Source organism: Gobio gobio, assembly GCF_949357685.1.
Source record: "Gobio gobio genome assembly, chromosome: 3".
NCBI lineage: Eukaryota > Metazoa > Chordata > Actinopteri > Cypriniformes > Gobionidae > Gobio > Gobio gobio.
Window position 1 is genome coordinate 41642124 of NC_137099.1, and position 18551 is coordinate 41660674.

Consider the following 18551-nt stretch of genomic DNA (forward strand, 5'->3'; position numbering starts at 1 on the left):
ATGATGTCATCACGTTGCTGTCTTGCCACCCGCCAAATCGCTGAATTGCTAATCATGGTTTTTAGTATTGATATACATCTGCCCTTTCCAATGAACACAAGAACGTACAGTAATCTCAAAATAATCCAGATATTTTAATCAAATCCGCACATTTGTTTAAAGAACCAAATGATCCCAGAGATCAGTTATCACGATTAGAAGATCTGGCATCTATCAAATCATCTCAGATGTATTAAGCAAATTATGAAGCTTAATGGTTTCTTTAGGGATCTCCATGCATTTTGCATAGTTAAGCTCATATCTATTCCTACATCCCATTATGCGCTTACACAGATTTAATGATTACACAGATGGACTGTGATTGGCAAATCTATATGTGTTTCGTTCTTTGCACCCCACACGACTTGAGTGGGAAACACTGCTCCTGGTGTTTGTCATCACACGTTATGCTCAGCTTCTTCGATGCTTAGTAATCAAGCATAAATCAGACTTGCAGCAGTTTAAACTCAACCCGTGCACTTCCCTCTCAGCCCACACTGTTCAGAAAAATAGTTTTTAAAGCCTCAGAATGGTACCACTTTAAATAACTCCCCATTCTATGTGGCCTTGCTCTCATTAACATCGATATACAGAATGCGCGGAAGTGAAAGAGAGATATGTTGAGAAAAAAACCAAACCAGACATGGAAAGATAACTTGTTTTTCTTTGGTTTTCAATTTTCTCATTATAGGCAAGATAAATCAATGGCGACTTTGCAAGTTTGGAGACTGTAACGAGGAGGATAAGCCACCATCTGCGTTTCATCTCTAACGGCCACTTTTTCGATAATGAGCCACCCAGTATGTGTACCTCTGCTGCCAAGTGACGGTATGTGGACGTCTTTTAGTAAGGCTACTGCTTTTTGGGTGGGCGAAACCATACACGAGTTTCTCCAATTACTGAGACCCTCCAGAACCAGTGGCTTCACTGGCATACAGGAGCAGCTCTTATGACAGCATGTCAGTTATAATGCCACCCCATGTCACTGTCATTCCCATAACTAGGCCTGACACGCTCGCCTTGCCAAAACGGTTCTCGAATGTTCTCATCATCTAACATTCACCACAGCGGAAGCCTCAAATTGAACAGGTATATTCCATGCCTTTATGGAGCAAGCCTACCTGATTGGAGCATGGCAGCATGCAGCGACATAGGTATAATTGGCCATATCTGTTCAGATAATGTTTTTACCCTCAGGCAGCATTCATATCGATTCAGATTGATTGAGCCATAGATTAACTTGTTATGACTCTTCGCCTATTACTGTGAATTGATTGCCAGCCCTGGTCATAACCAGTCGGAAAAGTGTAATTGCGGTAGATGTGCATTGTGTAATTGTGTCTCAGATTCCTTGAATTTTGCAAGGTGTTATTTTGCTGTTGCGCCGTCTCCTTGGTTCTGAAAAGTATGTTTGGGTGCGTTTGCGTGTATATGTTTCAGAAGTTCTGACTGTCAGAGATTAGCGCCCAACAACATTGAATATGGAATAAGCTCATAAGCTGATGGGCGGACATACTCGCCGATGTTGACTTGTGCATTGTCCGTTTCAAAAGCCGTGCTATTATGTGTAATCCCCCTCGCTCCGCCGCCATTGATCTATCCCACCCACTCGCTCGGTGGGCATGACAATGTGACGAGAAGGTTTGCTCTCTCAGACGGTGTGGCTCTGATCCTGAGGAAACAATTCCATCTATCTTCAGTAAAGCACAAATCCCCTATCACACACCAGTCAAATTATCATCCATATCAAGAGGCTTTCTGTCAGATAATGTCATTTTGTGAGGCCAGACGCCAGTGAGTGAAAAGACATGAAAGGCTTCTGGTCCCTGCAGACAAGGGCAGCAAAGGATGACTCTTTCTGATATCTTTAGATCTTTTCTTTCCCGCTCTCTTTCTTTCCGTTCTTAAGGCGTTCAAGAGGATCATGCAAATGTATCATTCTGTCCTCATTAAGGGTTAGAATCCTGGCACTGTATCCATCTTTTTGAATAATGTTGATATAACCGTGCTGTTGGCGGATCCTTCGATTCTTCATATTGAGCTTGATAAAGGACTCTGGAATAGTGCTGACATTTTATTTTGCTTTTTTTTTTTTTTGAAGACCCCATGAAGTCAAAACAGTTGTATTGCTTTTAGCCCATGTCTATGAACTTTGAAGTAATAGTTGCTTCTTTAAAATTTAGCAGTCTTTAGTCCTATTCAGACCGAAGAACTCTTCCTTGAAGAGGTCAGGTAGAGGAAGTTCATGTTTCACAGATTTGATTTTAAGCTGTCCTTGAACTTGTGTACTTTTCTTATGCAACTTTCCTTGTAAAATAAGCTGAAGACAAAAGTGACAAGGCGCTTGATTAAATATTGCACTAATAAAAAAGGACATGTTTTAAAAGGAAATGTCAGAAGAAAACTGCTCAGGCCAAGCGATTTCATGATGTCACAATGTAGGTTTATTATTATTATTTTTTTAATAAAATTATTATTATATTATAAAATATATATTTTCTCAAAATGACAGGATAAAAAAGTGCATGATTAATGTAACCTATAAAGCCATGTTATGTTGGTATACATTTTGCATCAATTTTACATTTCCTGTAAGGAAACAATTTTCTTGTCAGATTGAGGTCTTCTGGTTAAGGATTCTGGTTAACTGCCTGCAAAGGTGCAGACTTATGCTGCACCGAGTGTACAGTAGCATTTTTGGAGACAGGGAAAATTCGGTTTTTTTTTTTTTTTTGGTCAAACCTTCCCTAGCCATAAACTGTCACAAGAGTAAGGGTTTTATTTAAACTGACCCAATATTTTTATGCCCTGTCTCTTTTTATCATGTTCTGTTTCTTTTTCACAGGATAAGAGGACAAGTTTCCATTTGTGTGTGTGTGTTTTGCTTTTCATCTGTTGTACCGTTTTTGAATCTTAAAATAGGAAAGACACCCTTTATGCAATGACTGATGCTACTGTCAAGCCATTTTCTATTGTATGCTGCAGAAAAGAGGAAGAAAGGGAACAATGGACTTTCTTTTTGGGTTTAGTAACATTCAGAGTCTGAGGCTGTGAGGTATTAGAGCTGTGAATTAGTACACACCCCTGTTGCTTTGTCCTTGCAGAAATTATCCTCTAATTAGTTCTATTATTCTGTAATTGTCGCCTTAGTGCTGGTCAGCTAAGCTCAGACTGTATGAGAACTAAAGCCATAGCTAAAAGATTTGATCTCAGCCATTACTTGCACAGCTAATCTGCTTTTTCTTTCATCCCAAGGGTTATGTTTTATGCATTAGAGCAATATTTCACCAAATCCCTAATATTTTCAAATATTCCTCTTCGACTGTTGCCAGTTGATTTCAATATACAAAATCTATTTTCTGTCAGAGTTGCTGCAAAGCTTCGAGGATATTAAATATTCTGAATGCCTTTTGAAATGCCCATGCTTTTGGTAAAGATTGGCACTCTGCAAGAAAAAATCGCAGGTGAAGGTTTTAATCATAGAATACTATTATATATTTTTTTTAATCTCAAAAGAGACAGAAATAGTTTTGTTTTATATAAAGTAAATTACATTTATAAATGTAAATGCCTGTAAACCAGTGGATATCTATTAGGGAGAAATACATCATAAAATATATTTCATTCTTAATTAATTTTTCTTTTTTCTTTTTAGCTAGGAATAAGGTTAAATGGAGAGCAATACATGTGTATAGGTTCACTACTGCTTAGATTTTTCTTACTAGAAAAGTAATTGATTCTACAGTCCTACCAAGAAAATATCTCTTTTTTTAAAGAAAGTCTTCAATATGTAATTAACTTGAATTGTCTCTTAAGCAATGATGTAGAAATCTCTCAGCAAATGAATTTCTCTGAATATGAATAGATGAACAGCTTCAACAAGAGTCTTCTTGATTTTTGTCAATATTTTTTTATAAGAATCTCAACAATGGATCACTCTGTGCTCAGATTTAATTTACCTAGATATAAATCAGTGACTTTTCTAATCAAAATGTTACACAATTTTTCAGGCAGTCCCTTGTGAATAAAAAACATATAACAAAATGTATTTAAAATAAGTTTTTTTTTCATACTAAGTATACTACAAAGCCATTAACATTCACTTGAGACTTACTGATATAAATATTATAATTACAATTTATTTGGAGTACTTCTATTGCACAATGCACATTTCTTAATATTAAGCCTAAAATGTGTTTTTAATATCATTTATAGTTTGATCTCAGATGTATAATATCAGTCTTTAAATGCAAGATATTTAAAGTGTACCTAAAATATACTTGCAATAGTTCCACTTCAGCACAATACAATATATATAAGTATATTTTTAGTTGGACCTCAGCACTATTTAACCAAAAGTGCATTTAGTACAAAATGAGTTGTTCCAATTTAGCAGACTAAGTATATCAGAAATTCGTATGTATGTATTTGTATTCTTCCTAAGGACTTTTCTGATAAAATCAGAGACTTTACAACAGAGCAGTGAAAAATAAGTTGCATAAACCTTTTCCTGTCTGTGTGTGTGGATGAACGGGTTGGTTTCGGATCGGAGTGAGAGACAGAAACATCAAGTTCAAACTCCACACTTCTCACCTGTGTGTATGTGTGAAATATTTGTTTAAGAATGTTTGTGTGCATTTTTGCATGCATGCAGAGTAATGCTGTGTCCATTCATGCTTGGATGACTTCCTCAGGTTCAGAGCAGCAGCCCATGTTGGCAAGGGATTAATTGTTTTGTATTATGCAAAGGATGTGAATTCTTTTCTATGAAATGAAATATGCATATTTCTCACTTTTTCCACTCTGTTTCACAATGTGCCGCACGCAAAATTATTTATACTTTACAAGCTGAGTGAACGGCAACTGCCTGAATGCTCCGAGCTTTATTTTGCTTTCGTTTTTCTTTTTGACTTCTTACCAATCTCACAATTTTAAGCTCACTTCAAAACTCTCTGCAGCACTTTATTTAAAATACGAGGGCTTTTTGCAAGCACACACTTTTTCCTCCTTCAGAGTGGTGGGTTTGTGTGTTCCCTGAATTTGCCGGTTTTATTTACTTTCCTTACTCATCCCCCCGGCCTCTTGCCTCCCTGCTTGCCATCAGCTCTGTATATGAGCCGCCAGATTTATCTGTCCATAATGACTCCTGCATCCAGCTTTTGTAGAGAGTTTCAAATGAACGCATCAGCGAGCCGCCGCGAGCTGCTGGCTGCGTACCATGCAAGGGACCAAATTAAAGCGCCTGCTCTCTGCAGGGCAAGTTTGTCACGTCAGCTGATTATAAAAAGCTCACATCATACTCCTCACTTATTTCCTGGCCCTTAGGTCTCTGGATCTCCAGGGGGGATGAAGGGAAACTGGGAGAAAGAGAGAGCGTAGTAGTAAAATGGCAGTGGTCCAAAACCAGAACGTTTTTCGTTGGACCCAGGCTGGTTGGGAAAGGTCACTGGGACTGAGATGAAGCAGGCTACGGAGAGAGGGGTTGCTGGGTAATTGGAGCTCTCAGCACACTGGCACTAGCCCATGTAGCAGTGTTGTCAGAGAGGTCTCACCAGCGCACGCTCTGCAGAGTGGATTCGGGGGGGAACGTTTGTCAAAGTAAGAGCCCAGTGACCATGACTGCTGTTTTTTAAGCATGCCATACATGACTCGAACTCGCAGCGCTGCCCTTGGCTATGTGTGGACTCCAGGAGCGGGCCAGAACATGAACTATGATTTTCCTGTAGAGACTGGCAGGAAAAATAGTGTAGCTCTCGATTTGTGTATCTCGAAGTGGACACTGGGGTGTTGTCAGATTAGACAGGCTTTTTACACAATAATATGAATTAGTTAAAAGTGTGCCAAGTGTTTGAAACTCTTAATTTAACAATGCGATGGCAGAAGAAAGACTGTCAGCTTGTTATTCTAAACTGAGCAATGGCTGTCTGTGTGTAACGGTGAAGGCAGGAGTCAGTTTAGACTGCATGTTAATTTCTGTCAGCCGTGAATAATCCCCTCTGCCAGACTAGTTCTCTGCCCACACAGCGGTCAAAATAGAAACAAGGCGAACTAAAAATTACCCACACTATTGTGTGTCTGTCTGTCTGTCTGTCTGTTTGTGTGCCCTGGTGTAGAAAATACGAGACAGCAGATGTACACATCATTAATATATATATACAGCCTATCTATGAGAGTACAGGAAAAAAAAATCGGGTGCTTAGACATGTTAGCCTGACTTGGTTAATACGTATACTTAAAAATAAAGAAAAAGAAGGTCTGTTGACAGAAGCCTATTATTTGAAATGGCAAGGGGTAAAGAGTTAAAAATGTGGTCATTATTTCCTCACCCTCAAGTCATTCAGTCATTTTTTGAGGAACACAAAAGGAGAACTTTTCAACTTTTTTCATGCAGTGATTATAATTTAGAGTTATAGTTATATTATTGTTGTTGTTATTCAAATAAAATAAAAAACATATGCAGGGGGTTGGTTCAGTTTATATTCTCTGTCGAAGTTAGGTTTAAAGACTGCTTCCTCATGTACACTTTAAGATGTGATTCCTACTGTATAGATTAAATATTGCATTACAGATAACAGTTTTTTTGCTGTTAATCAATGTTCTGATAGTCCTTGTCCAAGTATAGATATTTTAAATAATACATGTTTACACTAGTGGCCTACAGCAAACCAAAAGTCATCTTTAGGCTTATCAAAGATTTTGAGGGAATTTATTTAAAGAAAGAGAGGGGAAAAAACTAAATAATGTACCCAAACTCTACATGTCAAGCAGTAATCTAATTTTGTGTATAATGAGATGAAAGTTGAATTGAAATCCAAAAATAATATAATGTATAACATTGATTAATGAAACAATGTTAGATGTTTGCCTACAGGTATCCCAACACTCGTACTGATGCAGAAAGCTATGCGGATGTCAATGCATTTTAAAACTGGAATGAACTAGATGACGTTCAATGTGTGCCATAGAGATTTGTCTCTCTAATCTGTATATTTCAACATCCTCATTCATATTAAAAGATGCCTTAGGGATCCACACTGAGATTTGAATTCATAAAGAAAGTGCCACCGGGCCAGTGTTGGTCAGACCATGTTTAAATCTTACTCTTCATCCAGATGTGAAATTATTAATTGCAGCTATTAGTCTCTTCCATTGTGTTATTTTGGTACACACCAGAGGCTTCTAGGTCTAAATATTGGGTGCATTTGGGGGTGAAGTTCAAAAGAGGATGTATTTAATGAACTGAGTGAGGAAAAGCTAGTAAACACTGGAGAAATGGAAATCTCCTGTGGGGAAATGTAGTTTAGTTATTTTTTATTGTCTTTGCTAATTGTTATGTGATGATAAAAAGCCAGATGCTACAGTTTCATCAAGACACTTGCACTCCGTTTTTCATGTTTTGATGCAATTATATCGGAGTTATGAGCCTAATTATTCATACATTTCTTTGAGTAACATTTTCACAGAGAACGTGACAAGTTCCCTCGGAGGAAACTGAACTTTAGGGTGAATGACAGCAAGTCTCGTGGCAATTGTTTCTTTTCTGCTTTTAGATAACCTCAAATCCTCATTCAAGTTAAAGTTATATGTAGCCCATTCACACATAAATTATAGCATCATTTTGTGGTGCTCTACTTAGAGAACGACGGATGGAAAATATTAAACTGACCTGACAAACTACATAAGGGCTTTTGTGGTAATATAAGGAGAGGCAGGTAAAACATCACTAGAGGGAGCTCTAAACAGTGGTGATTAAAGAGTAAAGACAAAACCTTTATTACAAATATTAGATACTTGTGTCACATAATTCTGGCACTAGTTTGAAGCTCCATGAAGATGTGATCATTAGTAAATGATCTATAAATAAAACATTTTCTCTGAGATAACCCAAAATATGTCAGACTCACGCACCTACACACAGACAAAAAAGACTGGATAAAGGTGAACGGTGTTCTGCACATTTTGTATTGCGTGGAAAGTTATTCCATTTCTTGGCAAGGCTCATATTTGCTCATTTGCAATAAGCGAGAACAGATGAATCGGTCATTCATTCATTTATAACAATTATCATTGTTTTGTTTTGCTTAGTTTTGGGTTTTTTCCCACTCCAAATTTCATTGAGGCAATAATCAAAATGTTAAATTCAATAGGAGGAATAGTCATTTGTCTCTAGAATCATTACATCTATTTCAAATTTTTCATTTTAGGACTGTGATCATTATCCATTATAAATTAAACTTTACATTTTCACAGCATTCCCAGAATGCCTGAGGCAACCATTATTGTAAAATGTTTTTCCCCTCTCCCTGAAACCTTCTGTCAGCTGTGCAAAGCAATAAAACATAATGTTTGTATTCTATTTTATGTATTTGCTGCCCTAGCTGTAATGAACTGTTATACAGTACTAATGTGTTGCATTATAATGGGATACTGGGATTCACTTTTAAGAATACGATTTTTGTGTGTGTGTGTGTGTGTGTGGCACATCATTCTAATTGCATGTGACCCTGACATACATGACAGCCAAAATCTGCATGCTTTTTGGGAGAAGGAATGCGAGTATATTTATTAGCAGAATATTGTATAAGATCGAGCGGGCATTCAGATGAGTCCCCAGAATACCAACATGGCTGCACTTACTCTACAAGTCAATAACGGGAAAAAAATGAGTTTGACAGTTCAAAGAAAGCACCTGCATAAAGCAATGCAAATATTGTTCCAGCTTCTCAGTGAACCCTAAAATGTATTCTGTGCGATTTCATATTCAGGTGTGGAGAGTTATAATTAGCCATAGAGCAAGGCTTTCGGTGCTTTCTCGCTATCGATGTAGTTCCTCATTGGAAAACACCTTTTTCCCCTTCTCCATCGTGGAGAGATGGCACTTCAGTGTCAGTTTATTTACCTCATCTGCAACATGATGACAGCACAGTTAAACAAAGATGGCATATACACACGAATGGGAGAGAGTGATTAATAATGAATACGGAGATGATGGACGGAATGGGGTTTTCCGACCATAGCCTGGCCATCAGGTTAGGATAACTTTAGATCTCATAAATATTTATTGCACTTTATAAGTTAAGTGTTGTTTTCTCCACAAATCAATTCGATTCAGTGGCGGTCCGTTCCAGTCCATCAATGAAGCACTGTCTTTATTGGTAACAATTTTAAATGTTTTACAGCAGTTTCCAAACAAAACACATTGTTTTCCCCTTTTAGCTTGGCTTAACAGGATGCCGTGCTGTAAGGACTTGCTCGCTGTGCTTTCGTCCCTCCGTCTGCACGCGGTCTCACCATTCTGAACAAGATTGGATTTGCATATCTAACATGCCATAAAGAAGACCTGCTCTGTCAATACTGACTGGCGTGCAGTTTTACATGTAGACAACTTGTCCTCTGTGGTCTGTTTTTCTATACAAACAGCACAGGAGTTTCCTCAAGGTCTTATTTCATGCGTTTGTTTTATCAGCATCCTCCATTTCTCCTTGTTTACCCTCCTGATTTTGATTCGGTCTCCCCCATGTCCGACTCAAAACTGTCCTCACTTTGTGCATGGATCAAGATTCGCTGTGTGGGAAAGACAATCCAAAACTATTTATATTGATTACACTGAAGTGCTGGGGTGCAAAAGATGTTTTGAATGCTTTGAATAATTCAGGACCGCCATGCTGTAAATTTTAAACCGGTTAAGTCAGAGACGGGTAGCAATCGATAGACAGACACGAGATAAAAAAAGCAATGCAATGAAGAATATTGGTGTGTGAAGACTCAGAACAGGCCATAAAACAATATTACAACTTCCAAATGTCTTCAGCTGTGCTGTATGCAGGACAAGTGAGAGATATTGATTTGCAATCAGTCTGTGTTACTGAAAGCTTTGGCTTCGGCATGGTCTGCGGGAGATACCTCCCCATTATTATGTTTTCCCTATTTATTTGATCTTTTTTTCAAATCTTTTACTCATGAAGCATCGATCAACACTGCACTCATCAAACTGTACTTTCAAACTGTGCTTTCTGGTGATCCCATGCATTTTATTTAAGACCTGTGGGTCTCAACTGGTGGTACATAATAAAAAGCAATTTACTATGTAATTTTATATAGTTAGGATAGAAAAGTTAAGGCTCATGATCTTAAAAAACAAAAAATAGACTAGAAAACGCTTCCCATATCTTTTGGTTGTAGCATCAAAGCCTGTGTGTCCAATCAAATGCTTTGATATTTTGGCACAAATTCATCCGTCACTTTGTAGGAGTTAGCCAAATTTGACAGATGCCAACATGGACAGGTTGCGTGACATGCCCTTGTCCACATAAATCATGAGCAAACTTCACAAGGTAAAAGAAAATGCAACCCAGCCTAGATTAAATACATGTTCACTTGCAGCGAGGATAAACATGGTTTGCGCCAAACTCAATTTGTTTTATGTGGTGAATTATTGGCTGCAGAGAGCATGAAACCATCAAAATTCAACAGGCAGAAACCAAATTTTCCTATTCAGTTGATGTCATGGGGGAGGGGGGGTAGTGTTTATAGTGATTTTAATAAATTACAAAATAAAATCAAGGACATTTTTCACTTAATTTTATATGAAAAAGCCACTTGTTGATGTACATTGGGTCTTTATGCAAAACCAGTTGATAATCACAGGTATACAGTAGATATTTATTACAAAATGAGCGCATTATATTTTCTAATAATTAGCATTAGATAGAGAGAGATTACATGTTCTTGCATGTTCTTTTCCTTCTTATTTCGCGTGTGTGTTGGTAACGGAGAAGGCGAACTTTCAGTGAGTGGTCAATCTGGAACAGACAGGCTGTTAGTAGAGAGAGGCTTGTTCTGATTGGGACCCCTGCAGCGGGAGAGAAAGGGCAAAGAAAAGAGCAACAGACTCGAGAGAACATAGAAAAAGAGTGCCACAAATCAAAATCTGTTTTTCTTCCTCCTGCCACAGCACTCACTATAGCCTACCCTATCTGTCATATTCCACATTTTGAGTGAAAGTGAATAGTATAATTCAATTTATACGGGACTGGTTATTTTAGGAGTGTTTCTTTCACATTATACAGCATATTTTCATATATTTAAATGACACTCTTTTTTACATAGTGTATTTCAAGCTCAAATTTTGGCAAAAGTAATTGTCTTAATGTGAAAATTAGCAAACACTTAAGCTTTATAATATACCAAATAATAGAAAAAACAATAAAAAAATGTATAGCTGAAACTGAATCTCTGACATGAACAAACCCCCCCCCCCCCCCCCCCCCCCAGATTGATATCGGTCATAAGTATGCTATTTGAATGAAACACTAATTTTACTTCTGTGACAGACACTTCACTTCGGAGGGGAGTAAAGGTGCAGTAGCCCAGGGAAAGACTCTTAGCCACAACCTCAAGGTTGAGAGAACGAGAGCGGGAAAGAGGAGTAGCTGTCAGTGGGTGGCATCAGAGGCAAGGCTAATGATTTGGGGGCGAGAGTGACAGGCCCAGTTTTGGGGGAGAAAACGGGAGAAGAGTGAAAGCAGCGAAAGATGACACACCGCCCCAGTGGCGCGCACACACAGGATGTCTCTGACAGGCGCTGGAGGTCTTCCGACTCCTCCGGGCTGCAGGGGCCTGACATCCACTGCTGAGAGACTTTGGAGTTCATAACCCCCCCCCCCCCCCTCCCCCTCCACGCACTTGCATCTCTCTCTCCTCTCTCTCACTCTCTCTCACTTTCTCTAGCCAGCAGTTCAGGTGCACATAGTATATGAGTGTATGGAAGACAGAGTAAGAGCATGTCTTGACAGCGCTTGACTGCTAAGAAGCAGGTAAGTGTGTGCAGATTGACGACTGGCGTTTGGGTGAGTGCAGACAACTCTCGCGCAGGTGTGACAGCCAGGAGGAGTGGAACTGGCAAGAGTGACATATCAGAGGCAGTTCAGAGCCACCATGTCACTAATAGGAAATCAACAAAGGCCGTGGGAAAGTCTTCCCTCAACTGGCTCTAAGTGACCAGCATAATTCAGCATAGGGACATGTAATTTTAATCATTAATCCCTAGGCAAGAGCAGGAAATGTCCAGTTGAATAAGTTGTGATGGGTACTTGCACTTGTCAGGTTGGGAGTATTTTCTGAGATTCTGCTTTGTGTGTAATTGCACGACAATGTACTTGTTCAGTATATTAATGCAACGCAATTTATTTTAATGTCAATAATCATCAATAATAAATGTAGTATAATATTAAAAAGGATGACTTTAGTTCAATTATGTTGCATTAATAACATTACTTTTTTTTTTTTAATTCAGCTTAATATGCGGCACTTTTAATAAATCGTAAAATCGTCCCCTTCACTTTTTCCGGGAAAGTGTGTTCGCGTAGATGTTTTCATGGGCCAATGTATATAAATCTAGATTTAAATTCAAAGAGAATCTATGCATGACCTGACGTTTTATTCTTATACAAAACGACGAATTATGAAGCGCTAAACACTCTAATGTTTCATTCATACTCAAAGCTGGAGGGCGCTCTCTCCCAGAAAGTCCAAAACTGACTCATAGAAGTCATAACTTATGACAGGATATGATGTTACAGGAAGTCCCTTATATGGACAAAGGCATCCAGAGTTCACTGTGGCTGAATAAAAAGGAGAAACCGATTGATGAAATTACATTAAAGTACAATGCAGTGATAAATGACAGCTTTATTACAGTATATAAACTATAAAATATAGCCCATTTTCTGCCTTATTCTGTGATTTAAAAGTTATTTTGTTTTTACATTGTATAAAACCCATGATGTCTTGATGCACAAATGTTTGTAGTACATAAACCACAAAATTGTCATTAGGGAAATATAGGGCAAAAATAAAATTATAGAGTACAATATTGGTTATTATTCGGCAGTGTATTTGATTTATTATCCAATTAAAAGCTAGAGATAAAATAAATAAATAAACATAATCTGTCAATTAGACAAAGGTAAAACAAATCTGGTATTACACTTGACATTTTAGTCTCCCCCACTTCTGAAATTATAATGATAATAATTCAGCATTTTTAATACTATAATACTACGTTAATTGAGTTGTTGAATTTAATATTATTTGTAATTATAATTTTTTATACTATGACACTGAATTGTTTGAATTGTTGCATTCATTTTAAATTCATTTTATGTTGCATATAGTATTAAAAATCAATTAAAAATGGCATTAGTGTAATATAATTAATGCAACACAATTCAAATTAATATAGTATTAAAGTATTAAATAATATTAATGGAAATATCCAATTAATGTGACAAACAATGCAAAATAATAAGCCCTGTATCATAGTATTACATGACTAAAAATGTGTGTAATATGAAAGATTTTTTAATTTAAATATTGTTTAAATATTAATAGTTAATTCAAAAAATATATTTTGATCTGCACGATTTTCTAATACTTTTATATGTACTGAAATCAATTAAAATTACTAATTTATTTGGGTGCTGGAGATTGCCTTAAAAACATTTTTATTTTTTTGCAAAACTGCAGTTATTAATTTAATATTATTTGCATATTATATAATTATTTAAATGATAGTGCTGTATGCGTTTAAAACTCTGAATTTTACCATCTGATCTTACAAGCTTCGACTTTTTTTCCCCCTCTCGCTTTATTGTATTGCCACAAGAATTGATCTGCGGAAGGAGCCGATATGCTGGTTGTAAATTATTCACATGGTGCATGACTTTCAGTGGAGAATGCACTATGGAAAACTCTGTCTTAGCCGGGCTCGGCTGAGCAGCACCAGCGAACGCCGTCAAACCTCTAGCCTCTACCCCCCACCTCTCTCCCTCTGACATCCACCCGGAGAGAGCAGCCATGATGTGGTCAAACAGCATAACATATGACCCTAAGGGAAGGCCAGAGGCAATGCTGCCTGCCTTCTATTTCACCCTCTCTTTCCTACACCTAGTGTACACACGCACTGGTCAGGCAGACAAGACGAGCGCAGTTAGATAAACACAGGTGCACACGTTTGCCAGCCAGTCCGCAAACTGACATGCATATTCTTCGAGGCGACGTACCGACGAACATGCTCAGAAACTGATACTGCCTATGGTGATATCGATAACAAGCCATTAATAAATCAAATTGCCCGAATCAAACCATTTCCTTGAGAGCTAAGCAAAACTGTGATGTGGCTAGGTTTATGAACTGCAAAAAAAACAATCCGAATGCAAGACACAAATTATACCATTATTATTGTGAGCTCATCGTGTTGCTTGTCTCACTTTTTTTTATTTAGAGGACATGAGACATCACATCTCAATGGGTTTACGGCATCAGCTGTTTTAACTACAGTTATTTTGAAGTGTTGGTCCAGGGTTAGCTGCCGATTCTATTTTAACTGAAATTAAATATCTGCAGGATTTTATGGACTCGTTTTGATTCTGAATTATATTCAGTATTTTGGAAGGGGCTTCAATTCTTCGTGTATTTATAAAATTATATATACAATTCATTAAATGTTTTAATCTTTAGGAAAGAGCAGAGATATGCAAATTTATACTGTACACTATTATTAAAAATGCATTACATAAAGTCCAATTATACTGTATATTTTTATGTACAGGACTGCCTGTATTGTGTGTGTGTGTGTGTGTGTGTGTGTGTGTGTGTGTGTGTGTGTGTGTGTGTGTAGTAGTAGTAGTTAATATAATAAAATATTTAATATTATTCTTCTTCTTGATAGGAAATATTCTCTGTCTCATAATTAATATATGAAGTATTATACTACTGTGTATTTCTGTGTGCATAAAAATGAGATCAAGCATTCAGAAAGTCAGAATTCCTGCTCAGTTTGTCTGGAGCAGATGTACAGCCTTGTAATAGGGATCTGGTGCATTCCAATGCCTGATTCCATTGTTAGTGCCGCAGGCAAGCTTATGTTTCACCTCCAGCCATGATACATACCTTAATTTAAAGACAACATCTATCTGAAAAGCCCAACAAACAGAGATGATAGAGGGACAGTACAAATAAGCCACATAATTCTCTCTCAATTAAGTCTCTGGACAATGTTTAGCTCAGTTTTGGTATTTTTATAGTGCTTTAACATTATCGATAAACATTCAAGATTTGTTTTTGTAGCACAATTTTGTTTCTCAGCTTTGATGATTTTTGTAAATAGTGAGTGATTTAATATTTGATTTTAGTGTAGATCAATATCTGAGTAAACATTGCGGTAACACTTTACAATAAGGTTTCATTAGTTAACATTAGTTAATGTATTGACTAACATGAACTAATAATGAACTGCACTTCTACAACATTTGTAAATCTTTGTTAATGTTCATTTCATTTGTAAAGTGTATCGTAATATGTTTACAAAAAATATTGATCTACATCAAAATCATATATTAAATCACTCACTAAACATATTACGGTAACACTTTACAGTAAGGTTTCATTTGTTGAATATGAACTAACCATGAGCAATACATTTGTTACTGTATTTGTTCATCTGTGTTAACGTAAGTTAATACAAATACAGCTGTTCTTTGTTTGTTCATGTTAGTTCACAGTACATTAACTAATGTAAACAAATGCAACATTTGAGTTTCATAATGTATTAGTAAATGTTGACATAACATTAACAAAGATTTACAAATGTTGCAGAAGTGCAGTTCATTATTCGTTAATTAATGCTGTTAACTAATGAAACCTTATTGTGAAATGTTACCCATATTACTTTACATTTCATCCAACAGTATCTATTTAGTAATTAATTTAGTTATATTGCACATCAGAAACTGTATACGTGCAACAACTTAGTGAAGGAAAACTCCTCTCTGATTGGGATGGGACTTAAATTAGATTAGATAGACTTGTATTAATTTGTCTTGGACACATGCAGTACAGTGTCTGCTATTTAAAAACAAATACATGCATTACATACATGACTATCAGTCATACACACACACTACACACACGCACACAATACCTGCAATACATACACAGACTACCATCAACCAACCAATTGCACACTGTCCTTCAAACTACACACCTAAAATCTCAATTAAAAACAGCATCCCAGAGGTAACCCTCTATTTGGGTAGCTTACAAGTCTTAACCACAGGACCCAATCAATGAATACACATACTGTATCTAAATTTATAAAAGCTGATATGTTTAACTCTTCAACCCCAACTCCCCGAATTCTCCTTTTTCCATTCCCATTTAATCATTTTTATTACGATGTCTCTCTTTCTGCCTCCCTGTCTTTTTTTTAAAGTCTCACCTGCAGTCGCCTGACATGTTGCAGTAATTGTCACCTTCTGAGTGTGTTCGCAGGTGCAAGAGAGAGTCTGTTTATTATCTCTCATCCGTATAATCTAGCACCTTTGCCAAATTAGGTCTTTTGTTCAGCAGGGGTTTCCTCTTTGGAGGCAGAGCTGCAGCATGTTAGGTCAGGAAATCAGCTCCCTAATGAGCACCAACGGCAGCCATATGTTGGGTTACAGCGGAGCAAAGACCTAGTTCATATGCTAACTCATTTACATCTCGCATCTTGTTTGACCCAGCACATATTTATCATTCTTTATTGCTGTGATTTCACTATTAATGAAAGGTACTTTCGCTGTTGTGCACAGTGTTTATGTGTATACTGTGTTAAAGTAGCAATGTCTTTGTTTGTTTGATTACTCCTTAGCAGGCTTTTAATAGGCACTCAGGTGAAAAATTAGTCTGAAATTCTTTGGGGACTATGGACACATATGTCTTAGTTGCTGACCTATGCAATTTTTATGAATACTGAGGGGGTTCATTGTTGTTTGCCAAGCTGAAAAGGTCCGAGTTTTAGGCTGAATGATTTATAAAAAAATAATAATAATAAAAAATAAATACATAATGGTTACGAATTCAGAAGCTTTAAGAAATGTAAATGTAACATTTCAGCATTCTTTATTGGGAGACGTGCTTTATGTTCTGTGACTAAGCAACCGTTTTAGTTTGAAAACCTGTTTAAATGTCTTCCACTTGAAAGCTTTGATGTTTGCAAATCTATGGACCAGTTGTTTTCAACCAACTAGGATGAATTTTTAAAAGTTAAGTTCTTCCAAAGTTGAACCAAAGCTATTGTTTTCGTTCTAAGCATCCTTTTAATATGTCCAGGACTACCCTATTTATTGTTCTGTCCTCTTCTCTCTTTACTTATTTTTGACCTTGTGGAATCATGGACTTCCTCAATTATCATTTAAATTTAAAGACTCTCTTTGATTTGAAGTAAGGTACTTTATGAATATTGCAGTCTACATCTCATGAAATACTAATAATGAGGTGCTCATTATTGAGCATTACATTTGTACTGAAGTTTTATCAACAAAATGTTTACCCTAAAGTTTGGGCATTACTTTTTGTGGTATTTCTTGTATGGTTTTTGGTAATTTTATGTAGTATTAAATGAGTATTAGATTGATCAAATGTCAGAAAAATGGCATAATTCAAAACGGTTAATTAGTGTATCAGTACATTGTAACATCTAATTACACATTACAAATAACTTAAAATATCATAAACTATACTGTATTTTTGTAATTTGTGTTGTTTAAAGTGCATGGTGTTCATATTTCATTGTCTGAGAGGTTTTTTTTACAACCAGATTATTATTGGCATATTGACAACCTTGTCAAAGTTTTTTTTTTTCTTTCATAATTTTCATGTAGCCTATCATAGAAATCAAACCTCTGCTATTATTCTTTTAATGCCATCAAAAAGAATACAAGTGCTCAAGCCATACATCATAGACAACAAACTAAATGTTTATCTTTACCTCACTGTAACATTATGGGCCCTATTTTGACGATCTAAGCACATGGTCTGAAGCGCATGACACTGCACTTAGGGCATTTCCAAATCTACACACCAAATCCACAGTTTAGCGATGGGGAAAACGTTTTTTGTATCATGCACCAGGCGCATGATACAAAAGGGTTGTACCCAGTCTCTTAATGAGTTTTGGACGTAATGTGCAATAAACCAATCAGAGTCTCATCCCCCAGTTGCGCTATGGCGGATTCACTATTTACATGGTGGAATATAGACACCATCAACTGACAAGTCTATTTAAATACATGTGTATTGCCACGATTGGTTGAATAAGTAGCCAATTTCATTCGTCATTGCTGCCAATTGGTAATTCTGATACATGCAATGACTATCCATTATGGCCATTATGAAATTTTTGTGTGCTGCTACCTGTCCCTGTGTGTGTGACAACAAGCAGAGTGTACACATGTTGTGCACCCGCCTATAGGCGCATATTACTAACGTGCCCTTTAAATCACACGAAAAATAAGAATTAGTTCCAATTAGATTTCGATTCGCAAGTTCCCAAATCGATTTCGATTCTTGATTCAACTCAATGAATATATATTTAATACAAATACTATATTTATAAAAAAAGAACAGTGAACATAAATGTACAAGTGTAATGATGAGTCAGCAGAGTTCGGATCCATTTGCAGTATTTATTA